At 48.2% G+C, this 7,682-nt stretch overlaps 1 long non-coding RNA gene across 1 annotated transcript; it reads left to right on the top strand.

Moving 5' to 3' along the window:
- Positions 1-1,466: 1,466 nt before the first annotated feature.
- LOC142841564 (uncharacterized) lies at positions 1,467-7,277 on the top strand. The gene is made up of 4 exons (XR_012909084.1): positions 1,467-1,531; positions 3,972-4,049; positions 6,051-6,150; positions 7,262-7,277. It is a non-coding gene; the product is annotated as an uncharacterized LOC142841564 (long non-coding RNA).
- Positions 7,278-7,682: the final 405 nt, after the last annotated feature.

Raw genomic sequence — 7,682 nt, 5'->3', positions numbered from 1 at the left:
CTTCTTCAGGCTGACAGTTTGAGAACCTAACTATCCTCCCTCAGACCCAGGACTCCAGACACCAGGTCACCTTCCTCAGACTGAGGACCCTAGGCCCAGCCCTCCTCCTTCAGACCCAGTTCTCAAGGCCACAGGTCCACTTCCTCAGACCCTGCTCCTTCCACAGTAAGAACAGGAGTGACCCTGCTCCCCATTGACCCAATGGCATTTCTCTTTGAGCCACCCATGGGGCCCCTACCATGTTTCCAAGTATTACAGAAACCCCATTTCTTCATCTCAGGGCTACTCAGCTACCTTCTAGTCAGGTGGGGAAATGGGTCAACTCTGTGAGGACATTGCAAAATGTACCTCAGGCCTTCTTGCCCTTGTTTCTGTCCCCCACTGGTAATCTCTGTCTCCCTGGCTTTTTTTTTTTTCCTGCATTGCCTTTTTATCTGTTCCTCCACCTTTAGAGATGTTCCTCTGTGGTTTTTTTTTCCTCACAGAACAGTTTATGTCCTGGAGCCTTCACTTCCCTCCCATCTGGGAAGCAGCTGAGCAGGTGTTGGCGGAGGGTGAACATCTATGGAGAAGTAACATATTTCTTGTAGGGTTGGAGTACTGATAGCTCAGTGGTAAAGAGAACTGGCCGCTCTTCCAGAAACCCCAGGTCCAGTACCTGTAGTGAGCTGGACAGGATCGCCATTACAAGATGGAGCCGACATCCTGTCTTGTTGGAAATAAACAACTCCATATTTGGCTCTGTCATTGGAAGCTGCGTGTCCCCCGCTTCCCGCATGCGCGGTGGTTTAGAGTCCTTGGGCCTATCCCAATGCAGTCTGGTGTCAGCTGATGGTGGTAGCCAATCACAGGACGACTCCTGTGCCAATTCCCTATATAAGCAGCTGCTTTAGTGCTCTTGGCTCTCTCTCTCGTTTCCTGCCCCTCGCTTCCTGCCCCTCATTTCCTGCCCTCTCGCTTCCTGCTCCCCTCAACCAAGGGCACTCCAGTAAAGCGTGATCTGAGAAGAATCCTCGTGTGGTGGTCATTCTTCCTCGCTGGTCGAGAAGTCCGCCACAAGTACCAAGCACCCACTCCCACATGGCGGCTCCCAAGCACCTATAACTGCAGTCTCCAGGCATCTGACAAACTCTTCAGCCTCTTTTGGTCCCAGGTATGCACGTGATACACATACACACCTGAAGGCAAAACACTTAAGCACATAAAATGAAAATAAATTTATAAAAGTATTTCTTGGCAATGCAAAATTTCCTTATCGCAAAAGGACTGGGAAAAAAATGATTTCCTAGAAATTTTTTTTTCCAGAAAAATGGTCTCCATAAATGTTGGCCTGGTTTGGGAGTTGGCACGCATTCTCTTGCAACACTTAGCTTGTGCACTGCAGGGCCCCGAACCAGGCAAGCACTTTTGAACTGAACCACAGTCCTAACCCCCTTCTTTCTTCTTTTCATTAGGTGCCATTGCTGAGACTCATTCCCTAGGGGAGACATAACATCTACCCCTCCCGCAAAGGTCCCAACGACAACCCAAGGTACGATTCTACCAAGTTCCTCCTCGGGAACCAACGCCTTTACTAGGCTCACTGGCAGAGCAATGGAGGTCGTGGGCAGGAGCAGAGGTGGCCTTAAAGCAGTCACACTGGGAGGTGACTGAGGACTCACTTGAGGCCACACAGATGAGCCCCCTCCTTAGTCTTTCCCAGCCTGTGTACTTCTGGCTTGTCCCTGAGGTCACATGTAATTAGGGCAGAATTGCATACACCTGTTGCATACGCCCAGCCAACTGGGCCTGCTACTCGGGTGAAGGTCCCGTGACTCTCCCCTCGCCTCCCTCTGGCCACAGGTGGCACTGGCAGGGAATGATCAATAGTCACCAGCTATGGTGGTCTTTTGCAAGTGGGCACAGCTGGACTCATGAAGACAGCAGGAATTTGACTCAGAGGACAGGCGTGCCCAGCAGGTGTAAAGACCACGAAACCACCAGTCCTGAAACCGACTGCAGGGCTGGGGGGCAGGGCTTGCTCAAGGCTTTGGAGGCCAGTTGTAGTCTTCATTCTAGACTCAGCTCTGGGTCCTCAGCCCACAGTCTGGCTGAATCACCTGCTTGGTTTCTCCTCTGCTGGCAGAGCAGCTCATCCACCATGAGGGGGCTGGGGTATGTTAGAACTCGCACCAGATATTTGCCCATAGTTTTGAGCCAGACTCCTGAGTACTTAAGTGGCATATCCGTATCCATGGAGACGGATACGATTCTACATGGGATCCTATGAACATTTCTTCCTGAGAGATAACGGTGCCAGAAAACACCTTCCCACACACACTTCCTTACTGACATGAGAAGGAAGCACTTTCCCTCTGGGTTTTCCCCAGCTCCAACGTTGGCACCTACCACAGCCCTAATCTTCCTGGGGTATGACTGTCTGTCTCTTCCTTCTAATTCTAAGCAGGACCCTGCATGAAGCCCTCTCTGCACAAGGCCAGTGGAGTGAGAAGAATCTCCCACACCATTCTTCTTCAGAGCTGCCCAAGGCGTGATTCTCTTTTATATTATTATTATTACTGAGTGCTAGAAGTTAGACCTAAACCCGCACAGGTGAAGTGCTCTACTGCTTAGTTAGCTACAGCCCAAGCCCCAATTTTGTTGGTTTTCAGCAACAGTCTTTGCCTCCTATCTGTTGAATTCTTGACTAACTAAAGCACACTGGGGGCTTTGGGTGGGTGGACAAGGACTTCTTTAGTGTGAACAAAACCCTGGATCTGATCCTCAGCTCCAGCTCAACTGGGCCTGGTGGTCCACCCCGGTAATCCCAGTACTCTGGGGGCTGAAGCTGGAGGACCTCAAGTTTAAGGCCAGCCTAGGCTACCTTGGGTCAACAAGACAAGAAGAGAAAAGAAAAGTAGAAAAGGACTGGAGAGATGGCTCAGCATTAAGAGGGCATGCCGAACGGACTGGAATTCAATTCTCAGCACCATGTCGCACAGTTCACAGCTGCCTGTAACTAGCTCTGGAGGGGCTATCCAAGCCCCTCTTTTGAGTACATACCCACACAGACACAAATATATGTATGATTCTAAAAAGCTAAAAAACAAAGAAAAAGAGAAGTGAACGCTTGGCTCACAAAGCCAGGAAATGGTGGCCAGGAGCAGGACTTTTAACACCATTTTCCGATGCTCAGATGCTCAAGTCACTTGAGTGATCCATTTCGAATTTCTTCCCCTGCCAGTGCCCTGGGTTCTCTGTGAAAGGTATGCGCTGGGCACAGTGACTTGCATTTGGGTTGAAGCGCATATGATAAAGGAGGGAGGTAGCTCTGTAGGTACAGCGCTTGGTGTGTAAGCATGAGGACTTGAGTTAGATCCCCAGAACTCAAGCAAAAAAAAAGCCAGGCACAGTAGCATGTGCTTGTAAGTCCATCACTGAGGATTCTGGAGTCCTTTAGACAGACAGCCCAACCTAATCAGCAAACCCCAGGTCCCAATGAGAGAGCTTGTCCTAAAACACAAACCATGTCAGGGGAGAGAATGGGAGATTCCTCGGAGGCTAAAGTGTTTGTTTTGGAAGCATGAGGACCAGAGTTCAGATCCCCAATCTCCATTTTTGGGTCCAGAGTGGGGTGCACAAAGATGGGGACAGACCATCAAAGTCTAACAAACCAGAAGTAAACTTTATTCCAGAAACCAGAATCCAGGAAAAAATAAAAAATAAAGTAAAAAATCTCCATGGGAGACGAAAACCTTATTAGCTAGCTGAGACCACAGCCAGAGATGGATTTTGTTAGGCTGTGACAAAGGCCTGTTTCTGAGCCCACCTTTTTATAGTAGGGGCACCAAGCATTAGGTCTGAACAAGGGAATTTTTACAATCTCAAGGTAAAACTCGGATACAGATTGTCTTAACTTTACAATCTCCATTAACAGAGTCTTAGTTAAACTAGTGTTTGTACTTACTCTATTGTCTTCCTTGTTCTTCCAGGTGGTGTTTACTGAAGCCCTGTGCTCTCCCCTTTGATGCTGCCAGTTTCACATAGCAGGGACAATGTGTAACCCAGAGGTCATATATCCATCTCCTAACTCAGCTCATATCTGTGTTAATCAAGGATGGCTGGGGATGTTAGGCTCTCAGTTTGTAGAGAGATGCTTTGGCCGTGTAAACAGAGCTATGGGTTGTAAAGCAAAATAACCCACTGTTAATAGTTAATCCTCAAGCTGCTGTTCTCATTCTCCTAGGCTTACAACTTTATATTTCTTTATTTCTACATTTTTATTTTTGAAATCTACATTTTTATATTCTTTTTCTTGGACGCTTCACCCATGTTAATGTCATGTTGTAGCTGCTACTGGAGAAATCCTCAGGGAAGAAAATGGATAGAACCAGATCATCTTTAAATGCTTTTTCAGTACCATCCCTGTTTTCCTCCCTCCCTTCCTTTCTTTCTTTCTTTCTTTCTTTCTTTCTTTCTTTCTTTCTTCTCCTTCTCCTTCCTTTTTTTTGTATTTATTTGTTTTTACATCCCAACCTCAGTTTCTTCCCCCTCCCCACACCTCCCTTCTCCCATCTACTCTTCCTCCATTTCTCTTCAGAAAAGGGCAGCCCCCCCCCCCCCCCGCCCCCAGATATCAGCCTTGGCATTTCAAGCTGCAATGAGACTTAGCACTTTCCTCTTCTATTAATGCTGGATAAGGTAAGCGAAAAGGGTGCCAAAATCAGGCAACAGAGTCAGAGACAGTCCATGCTCTCAACTCTAGGAGTTCCACAAGAGGACCAAACTACACAACTGTAAATATGTGTAAAGGACCTAGGTCAGTCCTATGCAGACTCCCTGGTTGGCGGTTCAGTCTCTATGGGCCCCTATGAGCCCAGGTTAGTTGATTCTGTGGGAGTATTTGCTGTTTCTAAGTGTCTGGATTCTCAGGACTCAGGAGACTGAGGCAGGAGGATTGCTGTCAGTTTGAAGCTAGCCTTGACTGCATAAGTACTGGACCAGTTAGGGTTACACAGACAGACCCCATCTCAAAACAAACAAACAAACAAATAAAATCTTGTCCAATAAATAGTTGGAGACTGGTAAATAATAATAATGTCCATTAGGCTAGGTTCCTCAGTACCTGATCTACAGTAGAATCTTATGACATAGTATTGTAATCAAAATATAATCAGGAAATGACCTGAGCTGGGGAGGTGGCACAGGGGATAAGAATGATTTCTGAGCAAGCTCATTGACTTGATTTTAATACCAAGAACCCGTGTAAAAAGCCGGGAGTGGTGACATACACTTGTCACCCTAGTGCTGTGATAGGCAGAGGCAGGAGGATGGATAGGACTGCTGAGTATTTTCCCTTAAATGACCAACTTCTCTGCCGACACAAATAATTCCAATCATACCAAATCAGACCGAATTAAAAGATACCCAGGTTTAATGGGTGCCAGCACTCCCGGGTGGCTCCCAGGAAAACAGAGAGGGAAAGGGGGAGATCATGTGTTCATTCTCTGGAGGGCAGTTTAAATAGCCTATGGGGGTGGTCTTGACCTCTAGGGAGGGGTTACCTTTGGCAGGCTTTCTTGGAGGTGCAGTTTGGACTCAGGCAACTCCCAGGGGAGGAAGCTTGGAATGGAGTTTTCCACCCAACATTCCAAAAATGGATGCCATGAGGCTGGGGTGAAACCCCCCAACTAAACAAGGAGTGTTAGGGAGCTGAGGTAATGCTTTCGATCAAACAAGGACTTCTTGGTCACCAGTCTAGCTCCAGGTTCAGGGAGAGACCTATCTCCATGGAAGTTGGCATTGCCCTCTGGCCTCTACATTGGCACACAGGTGCATGTCCCCCCCAACAGAAGTGTGCCACACACACACACACACACACACACACATGAAGGGAAGAAAAGGAGCAGTTGGCACACTTCCTGGATACCCCCATGATAGCATTTTCTGTCGTGCTATCTGTAAATCAGAGCCTCCATGGGATATGTGTGCTGTGTGCATTTATAGAGACAAGGAAATTTAAGATCCCAGTGTCTTCCTGGTATGTGATATACAAAATCTTTCTTTCTCAGATCCTAATATTTGAATAAAAAGAGTCAAGGCAAGATTACATTTTGAGCAGAACCCAGTGGCAGAGGCCTGAAATCTCAACCATTCGGGAAGCTGATGCAGGTAGATTTTAAATTCGAGGCTAACCAGGGAAATATCATAAGGCCTTGTATCAAAGTAAAATGTTTTTGTTTTTTTTTAAAAAAAATATTTATTTATTTATTATGTATACAATATTCTGTCTGTGTGTATGTCTGCAGGCCAGAAGAGGGCACCAGACCCCATTACAGATGGTTGGGAGCCACCATGTGGTTGCTGGGAATTAAACTCAGGACCTTTGGTAGAGCAGGCAATGCTCTTAACCTCTGAGCCATCTCTCCAGCCCTGTTTTTGTTTTTTTATGGTTTTTTGTTTTTAAAAAAGAGCTGGAGGTATAATCTGGGAATAGAACACTTGCCTGGAATCTACTCACGAAGGGCTGGAAGTGTGACTCATTGATAGAATGTTTGCCTTGCATGCAAGAAGACGTTGGGGGTCAATCCCTTGGTTAAGAAGGAAACAAAGAATGGGGGGCGGCACTCAGTGGGCAAAGGCACTTGTCACCAAGTCTGAAGCCCCGAGTTCAATCCCTGGGACCCACATGAGGGAAGTGACAACAGAGTCCTGTGAGTTGTCCCCCACAGGTGTGCCACAGCACAGGGTGGGACACACGCGCACCAAGGACACAGAGGGCAGCGGGCAGTCTAAGACTTCCAGTCCTGGGAGTGTGAGAGAATGTTTTGTTTTTTAAGCTGCCCAGTCTGTGACACTTTGTTATAGCAGCGGAGGAAGCTATACAAGGACCCTGGAGGTGTATCTTGGGAGTCGGTATCAACTATCCCTACTCTTCTCCTAGGTCAGAGTTCCTAAGACAATGACACAGCCTCTGACCTACAAGATAAGACATCAAACCCAAGTCAGTCTGGCTAGGGAAAAAAAAATCCCACCATTTCCAAAGAAGATATTGAAGCTCTCGGGGCCAGAGGGAATCGTTTTGGGAAGGCTAAGAAACAGTTTCTAGACCTCAGCCCAACTCTGCAACAGCCAGACTAGCCTTGAGAGTCAGCCTTGCGGTCCTTTCCTCCTTACCACTCATGGAAACCTCTTTAAGGATTGCCAGCAAAGTAGCCCTTCCTGGGGATCAGTGTGCTGTGACTAACCTGGCCCCTTTTCTGGTGGCACGCCTTTCCCATAGATTTAGGGAGCTGCCGACTGACACTGTCCACCCAACCCCAAGAGCCTGTACTCTCACGGGCATGTGCGTGGGGCACGCTGGCTCTCTGTACCAGTCTCCTGAGGACCGTGGGGCACGCTGGCTCTCTGTACCAGTCTCCAGAGGACCGTGGGGCACGCTGGCTCTCTGTACCAGTCTCCAGAGGACCGTGGGGCACGCTGGCTCTCTGAACCAGTCTCCTGAGGGCCGTGGGGCACGCTGGCTCTCTGTACCAGTCTTCAGAGGACCGTGGGGCACGCTGGTTCTCTGTACCAGTCTCCTGAGGGCCGTGGGGCACGCTGGCTCTCTCTATCAGTCTTCAGAGGACCGTGGGGCACGCTGGATCTCTCTACCAGTCTCCGGAGGACCGTGGGGCACGCTGGCTCTCTGTATCAGTCTTCAG

Source organism: Microtus pennsylvanicus, chromosome 1 (assembly GCF_037038515.1).
Source record: "Microtus pennsylvanicus isolate mMicPen1 chromosome 1, mMicPen1.hap1, whole genome shotgun sequence".
Taxonomy (NCBI): Eukaryota; Metazoa; Chordata; class Mammalia; order Rodentia; family Cricetidae; genus Microtus; species Microtus pennsylvanicus.
The sequence above is the reverse complement of the archived record's forward strand: the minus strand, read 5'-3'. Positions and strand labels throughout refer to the sequence as shown.